Source organism: Rissa tridactyla, unplaced genomic scaffold (assembly GCF_028500815.1).
Source record: "Rissa tridactyla isolate bRisTri1 unplaced genomic scaffold, bRisTri1.patW.cur.20221130 scaffold_29, whole genome shotgun sequence".
Lineage (NCBI taxonomy): Eukaryota > Metazoa > Chordata > Aves > Charadriiformes > Laridae > Rissa > Rissa tridactyla.
Window position 1 is genome coordinate 2,055,422 of NW_026529507.1, and position 13,186 is coordinate 2,068,607.

Sequence of the window (13,186 nt, forward strand, 5' to 3'; positions counted from 1 at the left end):
TCCTTCTGAGCCCCTGTGTTGATCTAAGGCCTGAGTGCTCTGGCAGCTTGGTCATGGTGCTGCTGTGTAGCAGCTCTGTGATCACAGGCACGGAGAAGCAATGGGCACCTCTGAGAAAAAGCTCGTCTGCATAACAGAGTTTCCACCATGAAAGGGGATCTGCTCAGGGCAGTGCAGGAAGGATTAGGTCTTCTTCCACAGTTGCTGTCAAGAGCGTTCCTTCAAACGTGCCCTGGTGAGGGATGCCCAGTAAAGAGGTAAAGAGTGTGCGTGTGCAGGGTGAGGGCACACACAACAGTGTCCTTGCACAGCCACACCTCCAGGGACAGGACTGAAGGACCAGCAGAGCGGGGTCTGGTCTGTGCCTTTGTTTGCTGGACACCCCGGGGAAGCTGTCCCAGGGCAATCGTCACAGAACAGACACCTGAAACCACCATTTGCAGAACTGGACGCCTACGCAAACCCAGAGAGGATGTTTGTCTGCCTGTGGAGAGACACCGAATAACGAGGTCAGAAGTCCCTGTTTGCATGGTTCAGAGGAGATTTCGGCATGCACACCGTGTGCATGTGGGGACATGAACCCGAGAGAGCACAAACACCAGCAGCTGTTCTTAGAAATGCCCGAAAGTGCTGTGGGACAGGCCGTGTCCCTTCATTGGAGAGTAACGTCCCCTGGGAAACCCCCTGAATGCAGCACTGGGATGGGCTTCCTTGACCCCAGGTCCCTGTGTCCATTCCTCACGCCGTGGGGCATCTCAGAGAGGTGCCGAGCAGGGAGACACAGCGCGGGGCTGAGGTGCTGCCGGCCTCTGGGAGTGGCAACAGGAGGCCATGGAGTCTGCTGCAGGGCCTCTGCCCGTGCCAGGGAAGGACTCGTGTCTCTGAGCAGCCCTGCCAGAGCCCTGACAGTGCCGTGTGTGTCTCCAGGAACACCTGTGTGCTACCTCACCCTCCCCTCTCTTCATGGCCTGTCCCTTTGATTACACGGTGTGACAGAAGCACCTCTGTGGAGCATCTCCCCTGTGCAGTCCGAAAGGGTTCTGCAGGCGTGAGCGGCATTGCCCTCTACAAGACGGCATTTCTCACCTCTCACAGAGCACAGAGCACGTCTAGGGAGTAGGAATGCAGTGAGAGGCGCACACCCTCCATGTTTCACCTCTCTGAACGTCCTTCACAATATTTTTAAGCACCTGACAGAGAAGCAAATGCCTTTAGTACGAGATGTCCTCAACCTTCAGAAAAATTCTCGTCCTCTTCTCTCTCATGACCTGCCTTGTGACTGTGGTTGGGAACACCCTCCTCATCATGGGGCTGCCTCTGGAAAACTTGTAAACCTGCTCCAGCTCCACCACTCTGACTGTCCCCTGGCTGGGGACAGCACAATCTCTGCTCACAGCAATGGTAGTGCTCTTTCCTGCACCTTTGGCATGTACAGAGTGTTTCCTGCTGGTGGCCCCATCCTACGATGACGACTGGGCTCTGTGCCACCCCCTGCTCTCTGCAAGGCTCAGGAACTGGAAGGGTTGTCTCCAGAAGGCGGCTGCACCTTGGCTAGGGGGATTTCTGTCATCTACAGCAATCATATCCTTCTTGTCCCAGTTGTCCTGGACAGATGTCTGGACCAGATCTGGTCCAGATGTCCTGGAACACTTCTTTGTGGGGGTGAAATACTGGAACAGGTCACCCAGAGAGGTTGTATGTACCCAGTCTCTGGAGACATTCAAAGTCAGGTTGGACAGGGCCCTGAGCAACCTATCTAATTGAAGATGTCCCTGCTCCCTGCAGGGGGTTGGACTAGGTGGTCTTTAAAGGTCCCTTAAAACCCAACCCTGTTTATGATTCTGTGATTCTGTGGGTTTACACCAATGCTGAAACTCTCCTGATGTGAAACCATTACATTCATCATGGACTTTGTTTTCATAACCTGCTTTTTAGACCCATTCTTCCCCTGCCTGCACTTGGGGGCAGCTCTCCTGCCCAGCATGGGCAGGCAGAAGGCCTTCTCCACCGGCTCCCCTGCCCTCCCTGGAGCCACTCCTTTCTGCGGCACCCCCACCACTCTCAGTGGGATGCCCAGAACAGCCCTCCTGAGAGAGTTTAACAAAGCCCTGTTTCAACACGCACCTCACCCCTGCTCGATCCTCTCATCTACAGCCTGAGGAGAAGGAAGGATGGGAGTTGGGAGGAACTGACAGAAACAGCTTAGGAAAGCTGTCGGCTGCCGAGAGATCCCGTTGGAGTCGTGGGCTTGTAGGAAGAAATCACTTCTGGTTTTCTTCTGAAGCGGCCCCCAAGGATCTGGACAGCGAGTATTGTGTCCTGGGCACTCCTCTGGCAGTGTGTCATAGTGAGAAGACTTTTGGTGTCATGGAGATGGAGAAGGCTGGCCAGTGCCATTGTGAGACCTCTCTCCAACACCTTGGAAAGGCCAGAGCCATCTGAGAGCCTTGGAAAAAGCAGACATGAAACCAGTTTTCAAAAAAGCAGGAAGGAGGATTGGGACAATGACAGACTGGCCAGCCTCACCAGGGAAGGGGATATGACAAGTCCTCCTGCAGCCATCTGCAGGCGTTTGAAGGACAAGAAAGGGATGGCAGAAGACATGTGGGAGGGAATAGAAGGGGTTGTTGTGTACCCGGACTTTAGCAAGGCCTTTGACATGGTCTTCTGTAGTCTCCTTATAGCCAGGTTGTTGACAGCCGGGCTGAAGAAGTGGACGATGTGGTTGGTGGAAAGCTGTCTGAATAATGACAGAGGGACATCATCTGTGGTACAAAGTCCTTCTGGAACCCACTTACTAGTGGCATCCATCAAAGACCAGCCCTTGACACCTACTATGGAACATTATTATCTCTCCGTGTGATGGCAGACAATGCACTTTCACCTCCTTTGTAGATGATGCCAAGCTGGGGGAGCCCTTGAGGAATCCCACCCTGTTAGCACTGTTGGTAGCAGGAGAGTTGGGAAGGATGACGGTGGTGGGTTAAACATGGCAGGGCACGGAGGGTCGGAAGGGAGAAGCGTAGAGGGATGGCACCTTTGGGAATGAGCGCACAGGAGAGGTGACCCAAAGCTGACTAACAGAGTACTCCATCCCACCTGCATCTTGCTCAGTATAAAAGCTGAGGGATCACAGGGCTCAGGCTCTTTTTTCAATGTCAGATGCCAGCTGGAGGAGCGGTGCCAGAGGAGGCTGGGAAGCAAAAGCGTGGTTGTGATGTGACAATTCAGGGCAGCACTTGACCAGGGGCTGGTGGCAGGGGAATGGCGCTGGAGCCCCGGTGGTCCTGCTGTGGCCGGGACATTAATGGCCCCTGCGAGCGGGGCGGGGGCAGGGGCAGAAGGAGATGCCCTGAGCCGGAGAGGGAAAAAACTAAATGCCCCAAGTGGGGCAGGAGCAAAGCGAGTCACCCTGATTTCAGCAGAGGCACAAAGAGCCACCTTGAGCAGGGCAGGAGTAAATCCAGGCACCTGGTGTAGGGCAGGGGCAAAAGGAGCCTCCCCAGGCAAGAGAGGGGAAAAACCAGCTGTCCTGAGGGGGACACGATGAAAAGAAGCCACCCAAGCAAGGCTGAGGCCACACTGGATGCCCCAAGGGAAGGATATAAAGAAGAAAGCCTCCCCAAGTGGAGCAGGAGGAAAACTCCCTGCCCTGAGCTGAGCAGGAGGAACTCACTGCCCCGAGCAAGAGTGGGGAAAACTGGAGGACGCAGGAGGTGCAGGGGCCCAACTGGTGAGCTCAAGGAGGGCAGGGATAACAACCAGCTGCCTTCTTGGGGCAGAGGCAACACTCATTGCCCTCCAGGCAGGTCGTGGGGTTAAACCAGATGCTAAAAAGCCACCCACAAATGTTTTTTGGATCTGGAGGGTGGGAGAGCAGCTGGGTGGGGGCCTGGCAGCCACCCAAGGTGCACCCAGCGCAGTTGCTCAAGGGGGTTCTTTGGTAGCACTAGTTCAGAGTCAGTCTGTGGCTGTATCTTGGGGGTAGATTAAATTCATTGGAAACAAACCTGTCAGACACCAGGTGCTTTGCTGCAGGAGTCTCGTGGATGCAGTCCTGCACCTGGGAAGAGTGGAAAAGAAGTACTCAGCCCCCCGACTGTGCCGGCCAAAGCTGTGAAGGGGCTCGCTGACAGCCCTGGGCAGGTTTTTATTCCTGGGGCTGGTGCGGCTCCAGGCAGAGGCGGGAGCTCTGTGGGCAGATGAGCAGCCCTTGGCCAGCAGTGCCTGGGGCAGCCCAACAGCTGCCGGCTGGTGGCTGCAGGAGGTGCCCCAGCTGTGGTGGCTGAGGGGCCACAGTGCGTCCCCGTGCATGTGGGGGTGGCCCCTGTCACAAAGGGGCAGTGATGTGGCACCTGGCCACTGCTTGTGAGCTCACCTGGCCAGGGCTTGGCATCCTCAAGAGCGGGCCAGCCAAAGCTCCTTGGGCTGAGCTGGCCTTGGGACAACTCGGCTCCTGCCTTTGCCACTTGCTTGGCTGCTTTTTCCCAACCATTCATCGTTTACTGCCCACTTCTCCTCACCTTCCATCCTCTTCTGAAGGTAACGATGATTTGACCTTCAGGACAGATCATACAGGAGGTAGATATGGGATCAAAGTGATGGCTGGTCTATGCCTTCGGAGCTTTAGGATGAGCTGTTACAGCTTTATAGGCTGGCCAGATACGCGCTATGGGTAGAGTTCCTATTTGCTAATTGTTATTTCTTCAACACATCCTAGGGTGGGTAAGTAGGGGGTGGCAGTGTACTCTGAGGCTTTGGGCTCCGTCTGGAATGAGAAGAAGCCCATCCTGACAGATGCGGTAGGAAGAGAGACAGAAAAGGAGCACAGCGAAGGCAGTTGTTAAAGCAGCAGCTGAAAGCCGGTCCCTCCTGTGTCCAAGGGGGCAAAGTGTGGGGTGGAGAACCAGAGGGCTCTGCTGCTAATGGCAGCCAGAGGGAAGCAGCAGGTCCTCTTCAGAGAAGGTGACACCCAGTGCAGTCTTCCCAAAGGGCCTTGGTAACTGCTGTCAGTTGGATTCCTGCGACAGGGACAGCAGGGCCGTCAGCTGCAGCTCTGCAGCGGCTGGAACTACCACTGAAACGGTGCTGGTGGCGGATGCTGTTCTCTGGGTTTAGTTTGGGATTTTTTGTAATTTATTTTGTTGAAGTGCAACTATTTCTTTGCACTCAGGTGTCAGGATTAGCACTGATCTTCTCTTTCTGGAGCATGTCCTGGCATCCTTCGTCATCCAGAGCTTTCCCTGCTGTTCCTGAAGAGGAGCGATGGCCTCAATGGGGCCACCCATCACTCCTGTGAGTGCCGACTTCACCATCAGGCTTGGACTTTGTGAATCCCCAAAGGCAAGGGACGTGGCTGGTGCTCCGTCCCTGAATGGTGATGTACCGGCAATCGAGAGGGAATTCTGGGGTGAGTCAGTCATGACTTATGAGCCAGTTTTGACATCTCATGTCATGACTTCTCATCATGATGAGACGTGAGGGATGCCCCCATCCATCCCCCACGTCCATTCAGCACCCAAGCACATCATCAAGGCCTTTCAGCCTTCAGTTCCCTGAGTGTGTTCTGCACTCCAGTTTGGGAAGAAAAGGCCTATTTTCACCCATGGCACTGAGGAAACTCCCTTTTATTGCAGAGATACCACAAAGGAGGCCAGCATTACCATGGTTCCATCCCATCTCTTGAGTGTTCCATCCCATCTCCCATGCTCAGTATAAAAGATGAGGAATCAAAAGGTCGGCTCTTTTCTTCAATGGCTCTCTTTGTTCAGTGACTGATGTCTGAGGAGGACCCTGTTTCTCTGACTTTGATCCTGACCTGTGTGTTCCTGAATCTATATCCGATATCCAGTTCCTATCTGGTGCTGAGTCCAGTCCTTGACTTCCCCAGTGCCTGCCATTGACATCTCCCTGGGAGCCTGAAACGGTTTTGTGTGCATTGTATCTATTTCATTATTTCCTTTATATTTTATTATTAATATTTCATTAATGTAACTACTTCAATGAACTATTACTTTTTTATTACAGTAACCATTTTTTTCTAAACTCATAAATCTTTTCTCTCTTTTCTGTGTCTCCTTGGAATGAGAGGTGGGGGAGAGCATCTGTCATCTCACCATTGGCCAATCTGCCCCAAACCACGACAGCCCTCCTGTCCAGCTGGTTTTTACCCATCTATTTATCCATCCATGCAGACCATAGTGTGCTGACATTGAACATTGTGGGGGATGATGCTGAAAGCCTTGCTGACTTCCAGGTAGAAGACAATCATTGCTCTTCCTTGCCCAGAAATCCTCTCCTTTCTTCAGAAAACGTAAAAAGGATGGCCAGGAAGAAGCTACCTTGGGTAAATCCAGGGTAAATCACCTTCTCTTTCAGACACCCAGAAAGGGGTGTCACAGGGGGGCACAGTCTTCTGTTACCCTGCTCATCCTTTGGGCCTTTTTGCAAGGTGCATGCAATGTTTGGGTTCTTACAGTAATCAGGGAGTTCCCTCAGACTCCGTGACCTTTCAAAGATGATGGAGAAGGGCCTCACGGTGACACTGTCCTGCTCGCTCAGGTCCTTGGGAGCCTGCCCCTCCAGCCCCATAGGCTGGTAAGGACTATGTTTGCCCAAGTGACACCTGAATTGATCCGCATTCACTGCTGGTTATTTTCTTCCAGACTCCTGCCTTGAGGAGCAAAGGGCTGAGAGACCTTGCTGGGGAAGACTAAGGCAAGGGGGATACAGTATCTCATATTTCTCTGCACCTGTTCTTACTAAATTCTGCAGTGGCCACAGATAATCTTTGGGTTTTTTCTTGCATTGGTCTGGAAGTACTAAGAGATCCTCTTGATGTCCTGGAAGCTCTTGCAAGGGTCAACACTAGGGAAGCTTTGGCTCCTCTAAAGCCATCCCTATTTCTAAATTCCTGCTTGAGTCCCTGCATCCACGTTCCTTCCTTAGCCAAGCTGCTCTCCTGAAATGTCTGGTTGTTTTCCGGCTTATGAATGTCGACAGTTCTTATGCTTGGAAGATGCTTCTCTGAAAGACCAACTGTACTGAGCTCTGCTGCCTTTGAATACTGCTGCCCATGGGCCTACCACTGAAAGTCCCCTGAAGAGGCTAAAATCTTCTCCCAGTATTTCATGGTCCCTACAGCCAAAGCTGACACTGGTTTTCGCATCCCTGATCAGCACTTCCTCTTTTGCAAGGACTGGATTGGAGTGAGCATCACCTTTGTTGGTCTGCGCCTGTGCAAAGAAGTTGTCCAAAGAGACCCCAACACCAGCTGGACAGTATGCATCCTGCCATGCTCACCTGCCAGTGAGTGTCATTAAAGTCTCCAATAGCACTTGGGGTCATGGAGTGGGAGTGATGGGTGGCCCCATTGCAGCCATCGTTCTTCTTCAGGAAGATGTTTTTTATTCAAGTTTTCTATTTTTCTATTTTAGCTAGTTTGGTTATCCATAGGGAGGGGGGAAATGTAGGTAGTTAGGGCCTGGCGGCCGGAAGATATCGCGCTGTACGGAAAGATAGAGCCCCTCTCCCAATAGTGGTTAGTTTATGATGTGAGCAGATGGAAGGGACGTTGTAAACTCGAGCTATATAAGGCTGTGTCACTTACTAATAAACGCCATTTGCCGTCCACCACATTGGTGTCTGCGAGTCGATGGACCGAGCGGCCTGTGATTGGTCGCTGTGCTGTTCCTGAACCAGGTCGCCACGCCAACCCCAGGCAACACGATACTGTGAAGTCCGTGTTCTTTATTCAGCTTTCTTGTTGCCCTTGATGCCTCTGGCCAGATTTGACTCTCCTGACATGATCCATGGCTGCTTGGACAATTTCTCTGTATTCCTCCCAGGCTACTTGTCCTTGCTTCCACCTTCTGTAGGCTTCCTTTTTCTTTGATTTACTTATGGTAAGTCCATGCTGATGGTTCTTAGCACAGCTGCCAAATGGGCCACACTGATGCACAAGTGGAGCTGGTACTGCCAAGAGGCAGAGCTGGTCAGAGATGTGAAGACCAGTCTCAGCCTTGGCTGTAGTGACCATCAAATGGTGGTCTCCCAGATCTCCAGGGGAACAGGGAAGGAGAGGAGCAGAGCACAGACCCTGGACAGTACGGAAGGAGGCCTACTGAGGGCACTGGCAGGTGGGCTCCCATGGAAACCATGTCAGGGCCCTGAAAATATCCACAGGCCTTCATGGCCCTGAGCAGCTTCACCTGGGGCCTCCTCCCAGCCCTCTGTCCCTCAGCTCAGGATCCCCTTTAAGCCCAGGCCTGAGGTTCAGCCCCAGCTTGATCTACGCTGTAGGTGTAAAGGTTCTCCAGACACAGCCTTGCCTGTCCATGGACCTTGTTGGTTTGCTCTTGCAGGCTGACGTCCCAGCTTGATTCTTTATCGGGTGGACCACGAAAGAACTGCCATTCACTGAGCGGCCCTCCAAGTGCCAGACCCCAGCTGATTCACAGGGGCCTAGGGCCTTTCTGCTTTCTTTCTTCATGTCACTTGGTCAGGTTTGGGGAGGAGAGGAAGAAAAGCATGTGAGGTTTCTGGGTGCCAATGACTGAAAGTGGGAAGCAGAAGCATCCCATGTGAAGTGATTTAAAGGCTAGGCTAGTTCAACACTCTTATTTTCAACTCCTTTCTTGGAGGCCTTCAACCTTCCACAGGAATCTGGAAGCTCTGAGATCCCTCCATCTCACTCTCTTTTAGCAATTAAGTTGATAGTAACCAAGCCAGAGGCTTTGTTTCCATTCTCTTTACAGCCTAAATCACCACTTGGTCTGGAGATGTGGAGAAGTTTGTAGAAGAACAAGAAAGACAAGAAAGTGGCTGCTCCCAGGAATCTCAGGAGGCATGGCATACTGATAGCTTTGTTCAGGAAGCTGGTCAAATGCCTCAAGGCATGACCAATGCTGGTCAAATGTTGCTCAAGGCTTTATCCCGTAGGAGATGGAAAACATCCAAGGACAGAGATGGCACAATGTCACTGGGAAACCTCCTGCAATGCTTGGATGCCCCCACAGAGAAAAAGATTTTCATTTTCTTTGTCCTGAACCTTCCTTATTTCAACATCTGACCATTGTCTATTAACCTCCTGCCAAGCACCACTGTCACAAGCCTGGCTCCATGGCCCTGAAAATGTCCCCATAGGGACACACAGGCTGCTATGAGCTTCCCAAGGCCTTCCCTTCTCCAGGCTAAAGAAGGCCCTTCCCCTTCAGCCCCTAAGCATCTTGGTGGCCAACCGCTGAACTCGCTCCCAGCTATCACAATCTTCCTTGCTGTGATGTGTTGACCATGGCCAATAGCCAATAGCCCAGCAGCCACACAGTCGCTCACACTTTCTTCCCCCTTCACAAGTGGGACAAGGAAGAAATAAAGTGTGAAAAGTTTGGGGTCAACATAACAATTTAACTGGTGAAGAGAAGAGATTAAAAAAACCTCAACAAGTGAAACGGAGACCATCACTCAACACCTCCCACAAGCAGACTAATGCCCAGCCAGTCTCCAAGCAGCAGACTCCTTAAACAATAAAAAACCCCACCATCTTCCTCCTGTGCCTCAAGCTTTTATTCCTGAGCATGAGGTCATATGGTATGGAATATGCCTCTGGTCAGTTTGGATCAGCGGTCCTGGCTGGGTCCCCTCTCAACTTCTTTCTCACCTCCCACCTACTCACTGGAGGGAGCAGAACGAAGAAACAGAGAAGGCCTTGACACCATGCAAACTCTGTTCAGCAATACCCAAAACACTGGAGTCTTCTGAGTTTTCTCAAGTCCCACGGGCATAGGAAACAGCCATCCTCCGGGACTTCTTGTGGTCTGGTCCAGAAGAGAAGCCATGCTGGGCTGGCCTTTTTCCTTTAGGAGAGTTAGACCAGCAGCCCATGGAGGACCCCGGTGGAGCAGGCTCCTGGCAGGACCTGCTGCCTAAGGAGAGGAGCCCATGCTGGAGCAGGTTTTGCAGCAGGACCTGTGGCCTGTGGGGGACCCACACTGCAGCAGTCCACGCCTGAAGGACTGTACCCTGTGGAAAGGATCCACGCTGGAGCAGTTTGTGGAGAACTGCAGTCAGTGGGAAGGACCCACATTTGGGCAAGGTCAGAAACGAAGTGTTATGAACTGACGGCAACTCCCATTCCACAACCCCCCTGTGCCACTCGGGGCAAAGGTAGAAGAGTTAGGAATGAAGTTGAGCCTGGGAAGAAGGGAGGGAGGGAGGGGGGAAGGTGTTTTGAATTGTGTTTTATTTCTCACTGTCCTATTCTGTTACAATCAATTGGAAATACATTTAATGAATTTTCCCAAGTTGGGTCTGTTTTGCCCATGGCAGTAATTGGTAAATTAATTGGTAAACAAATGATCCTCCGAGTTTATTGCTATTGACAAACGTGGCAAGAGTGCCCTCATGCACAAATGCAGTTACTACATCGTGAAGGCAGTCAGGTTGGCGAGGCATGATTGACCCTTGGTAAGTCCGTGCTGATGGGTTTTGGACACGTTCTGCTGTTGGTGCCCACAAATGTCACCCAAGAGGACTCCAACTGATGGCCCGCTCCTCACCGATGTGAGCCTGTGCAGCCTCTGGTTCCCTGGGGTGCAGTGTTGGATTCTTCCAAAGATGGGTGCACCACTTGCTTGTCCTCTCTCACAAGAGACCTCTGCCAATCCCATAACCTCTCAGAAAGGATATTCCAAAGAAATATTGATCTTCCCTGTGACGCCATTACAACTATTCTCCCTGTTACACAGTGCAGTTAGTTTCTCTAATTTTTTGTCTACTTGTCCTGATACAGTGACCATTTCTAAAGTCACCTTTTCAGATCCAGACTGTCTAGGCAAAGGCCCTTTCCGTAATTCTTCAGTTTTCTTCTCCATTTACTCTTTGTTCATCCAGGTACCTCTCGCCCACGCTGCTGTTTTCACCTTCAGGGACTGAACAGCCTGACTGTCTCTCAACAGTCTAATTGCCTCCTTAGCCAGCTCTTTAATTATGTTTATATCTATCGTTTTTTATCTAACTACCTAAGTTTATCCCTTGTAGAAATCAACCTCATTAGTGGTAGCTTGTACTTAGCATATGATTACAGAATATCATTTATTGTTTATGAAAACTGATTGTGCTTTACTTTTCTTTTCTGAAGAATGGGGAAAATTCTCCTGTGCCTGGGTGCAGCCAGGTCTCTAAGGGGCTCAGGTGGGAGATGGAGCAATGGAGCTGTAACCTCCAGCTGCAGAGACCAGTGGAGAAGTCTGATGCAAGGAGCAGTGATGCAAGTCCCAGGTGGGCAATGTCAGAAATGGTGAGGTTGGGGAGGTGAGGAGCAAGGCTGTCCATCCAGCGATGGACATCAAGGGACTGCTTTACCTAGGTGTCCAGACTTCCTGAGGAAACACTCTGCACCAATATCAATCAGAGAATGCTTCTATCACCTCTTCTGTAAAGTGAAAAGTAATAAAATATATCCTTTAACAGAAAAGATCATTTTTATCAGATGCATTTTGAAATCTTCCTACTTCATTACACTATGAAACCTCTCCAATTAGCTGTACAAGTCTTGAAGAAAATTACAAAAAGAGAAGCTTGTTAAGGCTTTCTGTCTTTTAATGAGCCCCATGGGGTATTTGCTGCTGAGTCCACAGACCTCAGATACTGAGAGAAGGTTGAACAGAGTGCTCAAGAAATCAGAAGTCAAACTCCAAGTACCTGGAAGCATTAATGAGCCCCACTGAGGGCCATTCCTGACAAAGCCTCCCCAGGGACTCGTTAGAGCAGATAATTGGAGGCTGTGATTGCAGGTGGGCAAAGGCAGAGTGCAGGTGGCTGTAATGCTGAAGAAACCCTTGGTTGGTTTGATGCAGCAGAAAGGCCAAGCCCTCAGCCCCAGGCCCTGGCAAGGCAGATCCTGTCCCTCACTTGTGGCCCAGGGCTCTTCCTGGGGCAGAGGGATGTGAGGGGGAGCAATGCCAAGTGCAAGAAAATTCTGTGACACCTCCTGGCCTCCCAGAGAAGGGGCGAGGAGGAAACAGAGTCCTGAGGCTCAAAACAATCACAGACTCATGGAATCATCTATGTTGGAAAGGATCTTTAACATCATTGTGTCTAACTGTAAACCCAACCCTGCCAGGTCCACCACTAAACCACGTCCCTGTGTGCCGCATCTTGTGGCGCTGCGCTCTCCCGCTTCTGCCCCTCCCCAGCTCCTGCTCAAGCCATAACCATCAGTGGGAGGTGTGATGAGTGTCACCTGGACTTTGGGGGATGGCTGGCAACACAGCCAACACACTGTCTGGAGTGGGGGCCTAGGTATTTTGTTCCCATGCGAATATGACTGGAGGTCAATTCTCTTACTCTATAAATAGTGGACAGCCCAAGAGTGCTTGGAGCTCTCCTGCACGGCAGTGGGCTGCACGCCAGGATCTCCCCTTGAGCAGGGATGCTCGCTTAAGGTTCTCCTCCTAGACGTCGAGAGATTCCTTGCCACAACAGATTCTCGGTAGGTGATTAATAGAACGTTAAACTGTGAAATCTTAGCTAAGTGATAGAAAGGATTGATTGCACATATATAATCCTTTAGACATAAACCGTTAACCAAGGCTGGGACTAGCATTGGATCCAGCCTCAGGCAGACTCCTCTCCGAGAAGGAGTTTAGAAAGCAAGTTGAGCCTCATGACTCAACGGGAGGGTCTCCCTGGCAGCTTGTCCGACCCTGTCCTCTATGCAATAAAGAATCAAGTGTACCTTGTCATCACATCCCATAAAACACTGTCGCGTTCACTACTAATTTTGTTAAATCACATAAAGACTCTCCAGATACTAAGGGGGAACCTCCACCAGCTCAGCCTTTGCTTCCCCCTCCGCTACGTCCGCGACGCGCTAAGTTGCCCGGACCCTTAAAGGTCTGTGCCGCAGGCTACCCTCCTCAGGAAGATCCGCTTGACCCGGGGCCCGTTGATCCCGATAAAGAGCCTGACTTGTATCCCCCTGACCCTCATGATACATGGGCGAATATTAGACGTCAAGCTTTAAAAGAAGGTGACTTGGAAATAGCGCGAACGATAGTCGCCCCTGTTATTTATCAAGGCCGGGGAGTGCAGTGGGAGGCTTTGTCCTTCCCTGTGATTAAAGAGCTGCGCCGTACCGTCACAGAACACGGGCTCTCTTCCCCATATTTTGCTAGCCTGCTGTCTT